The following is a 10,987-nucleotide window of genomic DNA, read 5'->3' as shown; positions in this document are numbered from 1 at the left end:
ATGTAAAAACAAAGTGATAAAAAAGTCATAGTACAGCATGTCAAAAAAGTCATAGTATAACATAAAAGTGATACAAAAGTCACAGTATAGTTTGTCGAAAAATAAAGTGGGAAAAGAGTCATAGTATAGTATTTCGAAAAGTGCATTTATCTCTCGAAAACGAAGGTTGAGAAAGACAATAACAACTTTTGTCGACATCGATTTGTATTCTTTATCCTTATAAATAAAAGCAGATGTTGAAACTGAGCACCACCTGGAATTTCAACACTCAACCTTCTATCTACCAATCATCCTCTTAACACCCTAACCTATCTGATCTGACACATAAACATGTTTTCGGCAAATTTGTCTCTTTCACGTAGTATATTGGACCTCAATGTAAGATTCAAAGACTCAACCTTCTGTCAGTGACTAGTCGACTTCAAGCTCAAAACGTCAGTGGTGGAGGAGTTAAAGTCGACCAGTCTGTTCAACCCCTGAGGTGTGTTATGTATGAATACATGTTTTTATTATATAGATAGACGTCGAAGAATGTGCGTGTCTGTATTACACCAGGGGGATGAGTTTCTGCGAATATCCTGGGACTTGGATCATCTCATGATTTTGTCACAGTTGGGCAGAAAAAAAGACTGTTAGGGATTAAGAAATACTTGTTAAGCAGTTATATACTTAATAGAATTTTGATCATTGCCTAATACTTTGACTCCATGTTGAAATGTATGGGACATAATTGATAGCACAAAGAATTGTTCCTTTACTTCTTTTTTCTATTCAGGATTTATTGCTTATCCCTTTATCATCCTTAAGGCATTTCTTTGCTAATACACATTTCAAAAATTAAATAAAATACAGATATTAGATGCATTGTCATCACAGCTATAAAACACAAGTGTATGATTTAATGTGGTGTTGGACAAATTAAACTGCACAAGCACAAACACATTTTTAATATTTTATTTCAAATAGAGCAGGCACAATCTGTCATCAACATGTCTTAGTGGGGGATGAAGTAGAAAGGCTCAAATAACTGTGGTAGGTTTCCCTTTACAGCCCCAAATATATATTAAGAATCTAACATATTTTCACTCCATGAGCAAAACACAACAATATCGAAAGTTTGTCTTCACCACACTCAGATGGTTACATTAAAATAGTGAAGCTATATAGTATGAGTACAGTAAGAAATAGGGATATACAGTATAAAGCAGGGATCTTCAACAGGGGGTCCGGGACCCTTAGAGTCAATGCAGGGGGGCCTCCAAATTATTGTTCATTTAAAAAATGAAAAAGTCTTAACATGAATCTAACATATTATTAGCAGATATAAATCCCCACTGCTTACTGGCCTATATGTAAGGTAGTCACTAAGATCCACAGAGGCATTAATCTTGAGGATTCCCTGTTTATTTATAAAAGCATGCTAACAATCAGTGGGCTATTTTAAGAGCTTAGTATTCTTTGCAAAAAAAGGTACGTATGTATAAAAGCTTTAGGCCGCCCTACAAGTTAGTGTAGGCCCAGTTTAATATGCAACTTAGTTTTATACAATATATGTAGTAGGGGGTCCCTGCTCCATCTCTCTCTCAGTTTAAGGGGTCCTTGGCTTAAAAAACATTGAAGACCCCTGGTATAAAGTAATCATTATGTTAATAGTAATCATGATTCTTCTACAAAGTGCTTCCCAAGTCAGAGCTTACCATATAATATATAATCAGATCAATCAGGATTACATCAATGCACATGATTAACATAAAAACCAAACACCTTAATAATATTTAAAATCCCTACACCACAATTTAAATATTCACTTTAAGTCCAATCCATGTGGGTAGTGCTTTATAGCGTGCCCTGATTATAAGGAATACACACAGAGAAGACTAAATGTGACTGATAAAAAACAATGATCTAAAATATGTTTCCGTTTCAGACGAAGACGTAAAGGAGTGTGAGACATTAACTGTAAAGTGTGTTTAACGATCAAACTAAAACAAATATCTGTGTTCAGTGTTGAACAGGACTCTGAGAATAAACTGAGTATATGACCCAAACATGCAGTAATGTATCCTGGTACTCTGAAATCATTTGTTTTTGGAGAGAAATTTGGTATCTAGTACTACACTGTGATCATACACCTTATAGAATCAATCATTATAACCAATAAGGAGCAGGGAGTATTTGCTTTCTTTTCTCACTTTTAATCTCTATTTTCCAAAACATCTGGTGGATTGTTCTGGATATTTCCCCCAGGGATGACTTACGGTGTTGCAGTGTCTCCATACTGCAAGTAAATAAAGACAGAAGTGTTTCGAGTATTAACAAGAGTGGTTCAGAGTGAGAGATTTGTCATTACTGAGGCAGGCCATTAGACTGCAAAGTGATTAGTCGATTGACTGAAAATAAATCTGAAACTATTTTGATAGTTATGATTATTCATTCGTCATTTTTTTAATCCAAAATGTCTTGATCCAGCTTCTCACGTGAGGATTTTCTCTTTCGTCTTAAGTGACAGTGCTAAAGGATAAAACAAGCTATTAGCCACATTGGGCTTCAGTAAATTGTTACAGCCATCGTCTCCTATTTTCTTAGATCTATAGACCAAACTCTCTTGGTTATTGTTTAATAGAACCTCCAGCCTGAGGGCTCCACACAGTAATTGTCCTATATATAACAGCCTAGATCTAAATATTACCTGTGGGTTTGGCAAGCCCTTATCTTTACAACACTGGACCAAGTGCCTCCTAGCAGCATCCACACTCTGCTCATCAGTCTTCCTACTCTAAACCCCGATCAGCTGCTCAGAAAAGCATGCTGGGAGAAGCTTGGACACCTGACAAGAATGACATAGAGCATAGAGTTGAGAATAATGACATAACAGAGGCTGTTATATATCATCAATCTGGTACATTCAGTGCATCTGTTTCCCTCAGCCTGATTAAATAGGTGCCATCCTGTATATGTTGACATATCTGTAGATCTTGTGTACATTGCCAGTTATCTCAAAGAATTTGAAGACTTCTGAACAACAAAAAGGCAGCAGATGTCAGTTGCGCTAAGTTGCAACTTTCTGACAAGCTGTCAAACCCTTTGACACGGGCCAGTTTTTTTAGGAGTTTGGTCTTCAACCTTTGTTTGCATGGCCTGAGGCACCTGCCTGCCAGCCCCCCCCCACACACACACACCCCCATCTAGGACACACACAGACACTGACTCCAAAATATCTCTGTCAACTGTTTCTTAGCGTGCCAATGAGTTACCCTGAAACTGATGTGCTTGAAGGACCCTGAAGAATTTTAATTGTCTTGTAAAATATTCATAGAGGATTTTCCCTTGGAAAGATGATACTCGCTAATAAACTTGCAGCAACGTTTAATGCTGCCAGCTGGCAAAGCTCCCTCTGGGCTCCTCTTTCTATAGTCCCCACTCTTTCTGCTGCATCTCTGATATAGCAATACACACTACATTATGTGAGCAGAAACATTTAAACAGTGACTTCATGTATGCCGATTTGATAATCTGGATCTGGTTCTCTTCCAAGACACATGCACACAGTACAATCATAGACAGTATATAAAGTGGACCAACAGATCCCGTGTCTCTGGACGGAGACCAGTGAAGGATATTAGAGGCACTTTTCCGGTGATGGCTGAGCGTTACTGAGCAGCCTTCAACTGGTCTGAAAGTTGGAAGTCTTCTGGTAGCTGTGCCAAGAGAAATCTCAATCATTCCCAATCTTACAGAGACGGAGAGTGTAGGTATATGTAAGGAGATAACATGGACACAGGGTAATTATTGCTAACTAAAATGCTAGTTAACATTAGTAATTAAACCTAAACAGCTAATGTAAGTCGAAATTGCCTGCGAGCTTCTCCTGTACTATATACGGTAATTCCTCTACTATGCGACAGTAAGTTGTGTGGTTATGACACAATCATTAGCCTATTTTTACAAAAATGCTACGGAGCCATAACGTGAGATACAAGGTAATGGAGCCTTTTATACATTGTCGTGTTTCTTTAGAAATAAACAATGGACAAATAGTCTTTAAACGCTTCAGATGTCAAGTTATTCGCTGTCAAAATGACGTCAAAATGAATGGGAGTCAATGGGATGCTAACGTCGGGTGATCGTTTGGTAGCATCAAAATGGCGCCATAGGACCTACGGGTTGTTGACAGACGCTTACCCCATTGAGTACAATTCACTTTTGAAATGAAAATGGATGTTTTCTGAAAGCGGCAATTTTGCTTTCAGTGTGTCGTGTTTGCTGACGTTTTCAGAAACGGCTCAGCCTAATGAAGATCATTTTTCAGCGAATCCACTAACTCTCATATGCGAAGCAGGGGGTCTAGCATTTAAGCTAACTTCCCTCAACAGAAACTAACTGGCCAGCGTAGCAGTCTGCTTTTTTTTTTAAGTCTCCATCTCTATAGCGCTGCTTTCCATGGCTGTAGCAGCAAGAACACACATACGCAGCCCAACACAAAACCATACACAGCCAGGTAGCCTATCCAAACCTGATCCAATTTTGTGAAGTTCTGTCTTGCTTTAATTCGGTTAGAAAAAAAATGAAAAAAGCAAGGCTGGTTTGCTCAGATGGTTAGAGCGTGGTGCTAATAATTCCAAGGCCGTGGGTTCAATCCCCATACTGACCAGGGATGGTAAATGAATGTGTCTGAATCTGCAGTGAAGGTTTCAGGTTCTAATGCAAAGTTGGAGATTATAGAAAGCTGTTTTGCTAAGACACAAATATTATGGAGAATGTGGCCCATGGTGAGTTCATATATTGTAATTGTAGTCATATAGAGTTTTTCTTAATCATTTGTCTGAGGCAAATGGTTATATTCCCAACAGTCTCATCTTTTTTCCCTCTGGCATCCCTTTGCACTTTTCCGATATTACATTACCTACTCGCTAGCTTCCTAAATTGTTAGCCGCTGTGGCTTCTAGACGCCGGCGGTAACGTTAATGTTGCCGTGGCGTGTTCTCGCAACTTCACCACTTGAACGCCAAGCGTATCGTGTACCAGGCGAGTTCCATTTAAAGGCAGCATAAAAGAGCTGCAGTCAAACCTCAAACTAATGAAAACAATGTTGAAAACATGATGGAAATATGAGATTGGCGTCTAAGTCTCCCACCAGTAGTGAGTGGGTTCCACACACTCGGCTGTACTGAGTTAACAATAAGCCATGCTCTAAAACACACACACACACACACACACAGACATGCTGTGTGGGCCTGAACATGTTTCGTGCTTGTTCACATACTCACACACACTAAACATGTGCTGACACACACGTTGGTCAGCTTGACTTTTCCTGCTTTCAGACAACAACTGCGGAGTAGTTCACACCCTCTGTTCATTTGCCAATTCAGACAAACATACACACACTCACTCACACACTCCAGCTCTTATTACACGTCTGCCCTGAGAGTGCTTGGCCTCTCGTTGCAGACATTCAGCACGTCGCCTCTGACGGAAAACTGCAGTCCGTTCACATCGTTATTTCATATTTTGGCTGCGGCGCTCCCAATATCTTTCACCGCCGTGACAATTGCCTTAGCAGACGGCCAGCACCGTGCTGCATGGCCGCAACGCAAGGAATCCAGACATTACCCAATATCCTGAGAGGGTCCGGGGGGATACGTGCTGCTCATTTACAGACATGCCAATACGCCGTGTGGCTGGCCGACAGGTCTGCGGTTTAAAGGCACGGAGGAGCTTTATCAGGCTGGACGTGAATGACACATTGAGAGACGTCGGTATTTGCTCTACTGGCAGTCATTTACACTATTGGATATCAATCTGTGACAGTCAGTGCATGTCTGGAACTTATTTTGTGATAGTTTTCAGTGCACCATAGTACACTTAGCTAACAACAAGAGAGTCTAACTGCATTGCATTCTGGTCTTTTTACTGTACAGACTGTGAAAACTAATTTCCCCCAGTGGACAATAAAGACTCTACTATCCATCTATCTATCTCTCTATCAAATGCCACTGTAGTCTCGCAATGCCAGCTCTATCTCTACAGCGCTGTGGAGTAAGGGCTCGCTACACCACACGTACATTCTGAGATAGGAGAAGAAGAAAAAAACGCTCTGGGTAATTTGCATTTCTTTAAACCAATCGCAATCATCGCTAAGCTCCGGATGCAGGGACAGTGGCTCTGCAAAACGGGTCTCAGAAAGGAACTTCTTTTGGTGGGACATTTGCACCCCGCAAGAGAAAACGCCACATAACATTAAATCTCCACCCCAAGCAAAAAAAAAAAAAAAAACAGTCTGCTATAGTCCGCAGATGTAGGTTAACACTGAATGAGAATTCTTGTGTTTATTGTTATATGTGTATTGCTAGTCTTTTGTAGAACCAAACATATGGAGGGTTGGTAGTATGTAACACATGTGGCCCCAACTGTGTCCCCTTTATGTCTCTATGAAACATGTAGCGATTGAAAATGACAGTTTCTACAGTAGAGGACAGAAAAGTAATGTTTGAAAGCTTACTTGAATAAACTTTAGCTTTTTCCGTTAAAATAGCCGTGCGTGAGTTTATTCATGAATGCCTCAGCAGGACCGAAGCAACTCAACGTTCTCATGTTTGTGCCCATGAGACAAAGAGCTCTCGTGATGTCTGAGCCAGCTGGCTGACCCTCTCACTGCCTCCACCTCACACTGCTAACCTGCTGCACTTTCACCCCCCCCCCCCCACCCCTCACACACACACACGTAGGTTAACGTCAGGCAACGTGTGGACAGCATCCAGGAATCACACTCATCCTCTTCCCTGCCCTCTTATCCTTCACTGATTTTCCAGTTTTAACAGCGAGCCTGGAAAGTGCGAGTAAGCGTTTCCTGTGGAAAACAGTACTTTCAACATAGTAATTTAGCTTCTGCAGCCGTGCTACTGTTAACAGACGGATGAAACAGCAGGACGGTGGAGTTGTGGAGGGGAAAGAGAAAAAAAAAAAAGCTGCATCAACTGTGAGGTGACAGATCTGAATTTAACTTTCCTCCTGAGTTTTAATAGAGAGCAGCAGAGGGGCAGGTCAGGGTCTGTGCAGCACAGGGTCAAAGGTCAACATTGTGAGGATGCCACACGAGGCCTGCAATGTAAAAGAGCCATTAGACTGAGTGAGGGATTAGCTCACAGCTCAAAGACACAATTAGGAGCCATGGGTATGCACAATCAGATATAGTGAGGACACAATAAAGTAGGAGCACATGATTTAACAGGGAGAGTTTATGTTGTTCCAAGCATTTGAAGTGCTCCAACTGTCAGTCAACTAACATTGTCTATGCAGAAAGTTAACAGGCCCTTTATTTCTAGCCTAAATACAATAACTCCTCAGACCATAGGCATAATATCGGGGGTTTGCCAATATTTAGAAGAGGTAGATTTGTATCCCTCAAAAAATATGACTAGTTTTGGAAGATTAAGTCCTCGTTGTCACTTTTTTGATCAATTTTTACCACATTTTTGAATTTCTTTTTTTTTATGTTTTCAGAAGTTTATGAACTGAGCATTTGAGAGAATTTTATACAGGCCAAAAAACAGAAAATGTTCTGTATTTTAACTGTAGCTACACACAATTTCCGTTTTTTTTTTTTTATTTATGATGCAAAGTCCGGGTAATGAGCTGCCAGTCCTTTTCTGTTAATTTACGGATTTATTTCTTTGGAAATTTGAAGGGATGACCCCTAGAGCCCCGGTTTGTCCGGTGTCCCACCCCGCGCCCCCCAAACCTACACCTTTGCCTCAGACCATGCAACTCTATAGAAGCTGGAAGCAAATGCCACAAGCATTGTTTTGGTCTTTTGGAAATGAGAACACACACCTTACACTACAACTGTACTCAGTTTGTGTGACCTCCAGGTATGTTCATCACCCAGTTGTTTCTGCCAACCCAAAATAATGAGGTTGAGGCACATGAGGGATGGCAGGGCATGACTGCCATGGGTGTAAACTCTTCTCCTCAGCATCTCACAGGCGCCAGGCTATGTTCAGACTAATCTAATTTTACTGTAAACTATTATTACAGTTTAAAGAGCAGCAGCGATTTAATGCAGCAGAAAAACGCTTTGTTCAATCAACCGTGAACCTTTGTTTTATTGCTGTCGCAGTATTGCACAGTATTCATTCACATTCCCGACCTCGGCTCGCCTTCTACTGCACTGGATACACTGGTTTTTGGAGCAGGTTACAAAACAGTACACACACATACACACACAGACACACACAGAATAATGGGGTCAAACAGACTCAGGTATCGAGTTAGTGATTCCCTTGACTATTGCAATGATTAAGTTGTGCTTGTGTTTTGATGAGGATATGTATTTCTTTGGTTGAGCTGTCATTTTGTTTTTAAGATTGCTTCATTTTAGGGCTGTACTGCATAGTTCAAAGCTTTTTTTTGTTTTTTGGCATGTCTATTCATTCTGTTTTAAACTCTGTATTTCTGCACAGTTGCAGATCAAAATAAAGGGTACACTTATGTATATTATTAGTATTCTACTATTTGTAGAATTAGATTTCAGTGGTGGCTGTGTAGGATTGTTTCTTACTTGTGTTATTCAAACATTTCCAAGAACTCCAAAGCATTATTTCTGTCATAGCGTAATGTAGCGCAAGGGCGCAATTATTATTTAGTTATTTTTGTATGCCCCTATTGGATCAGCATTGAAATTGGTTCAGTATTAAGATAGACCACTGCAGTCTGCAGCGGCAAAACAAGCTCCAATTTTACTTCGGTTATTGGGAGATTATGAGCCTTCAATTTACGTCCACTAAAAGTGCTCTTTTTACCAGTGACATGCTCCGATTAATATTCTAAATCTCTGACATTCTAAGAGTCTTGACTTTATGCAAAGGATCCCTACAGAGGTCCAACTTTTTGTTAAAGAGTTAGATCCTTTTTGTTTACCACAAACAGCCAAACCCACCAGACTCCATCTGAATACACATCCAATAAACATACAGTAATTCTACTTTCTATATAGTTTACCATTCACTGCAGAAGGAAACATTTCAATGGAATCTGCATTCATCTTTTACTGCATATATGTCATGTGTAGGTGATTTGTGATTGGAGCCAACAAGTTGGGTAACTTAGCCAGTCAAAATGTCCTGATTAACTTTCCGTTGTTATAAAAGAACGACACATGATCATGACCCGCTACATAAAGTTCAATAAATAATGATCAGAGATTTAAAACATGAATTAAACCATTTACTGAAACCGTGTTTTAACTGTCTCAACATGCAACTTACCAATCAGAAACGAGGACACAAGCAATAAACAAGGCCTTGTGTAAGTTAATGAATATGTTGTGCCGCGGCCAAGGCATTTACAACCTGAACACTCTGCCTCCTCTCTGGCTTTCCCCCTGACATACTAACATACTGTACTTCTCTCCTGGTATGAGAGCAGCGTGGCAACAGTTACAGTCCTAGCATGTCAGAGGTGATAAAAGGTGTAATTAATAAGAAGAGCAGTCTGAAAAACACAGCACTACCTGCGGTACATTGTGTACTTTACGGTTGTTTTTCTGGCAGAGGGAATGCCTTCCATCATCCACCACAGACACATAATACAACACTGCCTTCAAGTGCTGTTGGATGTTCGGAGTTACGTACAAATGTATGACTGTGTGCCAAATGGTAAATAGTGATTCAATTAATCTCAGTGTACTACTTCAATGCTGTGATTCCCAGTTATGTTTATAGAGTAACTCAACTACTTTGGGAAAAATATATAAATTGGGATTGGATTTGATGTATGTACACATATTGAGTCAGCTGCTAACACCTGGATGCTACATGTTATGATTAAGAGGGTGTGGGTGTGGGAACTGGTAAGCTAGCTAGCAGAGATGTCTGAACAGTCAGCTAAAAGTAATGGACAAACATTTCATATATTTAGCTAGTAATGGATAAATGGTTTAAATAGTTAGGTAATGGATACATGCTTGAATAGTTAGCTAAATGTATGGGTACATGGTTGACATGGTTAGCTAAGAGTAATGGAAAATGGCTGAAAAAGTTAGCTAGAATTTATGAACAAATGCTTTAAGTCAGCTAAAAGTAATGAACAAATTACTGAAACAATCTAATGAATAAATAGCAAAAAGTATAGGTACATTGTGGGTTTGCTAAAAGTAATAGTTAAACAGTTGAAATAGCGAACTATAGCAAAACGTTTAAGGATAAACTGAAATAGCTAAATTAGCTAAATGGATAAATGGTTAACATAGCAGTTGATAAATCTTGTTAGGAGAGACAGCTATTCAGCCCGCTGCGGCATTAAATTTGTTTTTGTCATGCCATTTTGTTATTAAATCTTTTGTTAAATCTTCATTGGTCCAAGCCTCTCCTTTGTCAAAATCTGAAAATTTAACATCTAACATTAGCAAAAAGTAAACTTAGCTAAATGAATGAACAGTTGAAAGAGCTAAAAGTAAAAGACGGAGGAAATGGCTGAAAAAGAGCTAAAACAAAAAAATGGTTGAAACATACAGCTTCTGCCACTAAATGGTAGTAGCACAAACGCAAAGTGACCTAAACATTGATAGCTAAATTGTATGAAAACATTAAAGTAACTATATGCACTATAATATAATTCTTAAATGAATGCATTTGGAATATGACTGGTGTTGATGAAGGGGTACTTAAACTGTATGTTGATTTGTGTTTGTGTTGTGTTTAGGACCTCAAAATGGAGATTTACGAGCTAAAAAAGGTGCACGTAAAGGTAGCATGAGCCACAGTGCACGCTCAAATCTGAACTTCAGCTCTTTTTTTGTTGTTGTTGGCTGTCCATATCTATTCCTAGATAAACCCAAGATAAGACACCATACATGGAACAACAGTGGGGCATTCCAGTTATATTCACAGTTCTTTATTTTTTTATTCCATAGGTTATATAACTGTTTCTCAGGTTCATTACAACCGACCTGCCTAGCCTTGAGCTGCCACATGAATATTTGGTTTTG

The 10,987-nt window shown here is 39.5% G+C and overlaps 1 protein-coding gene across 1 annotated transcript in view; it reads right to left on the bottom strand.

The window, feature by feature from the left end:
- Window positions 1–1,604: 1,604 nt before the first annotated feature.
- LOC114550007 (ankyrin repeat and SOCS box protein 13) overlaps window positions 1,605–10,987 on the bottom strand; it is a 26,485-nt gene continuing 17,102 nt past the window's right edge. The window contains exons 7-8 of the transcript XR_003691643.1: window positions 2,690–2,827; window positions 1,605–2,278 (exon numbers count right to left, since the gene is read on the bottom strand). The gene's annotated coding sequence lies outside the window, so the exon portion shown is untranslated. The remainder of the gene's footprint in view (window positions 2,279–2,689; window positions 2,828–10,987) is intronic.

The sequence above is a fragment of the Perca flavescens genome, chromosome 23 (assembly GCF_004354835.1).
Source record: "Perca flavescens isolate YP-PL-M2 chromosome 23, PFLA_1.0, whole genome shotgun sequence".
Taxonomy (NCBI): domain Eukaryota; kingdom Metazoa; phylum Chordata; class Actinopteri; order Perciformes; family Percidae; genus Perca; species Perca flavescens.
Note: the sequence above shows the minus strand (reverse complement) of the source record. Positions and strands in the feature narration are given on the sequence as shown.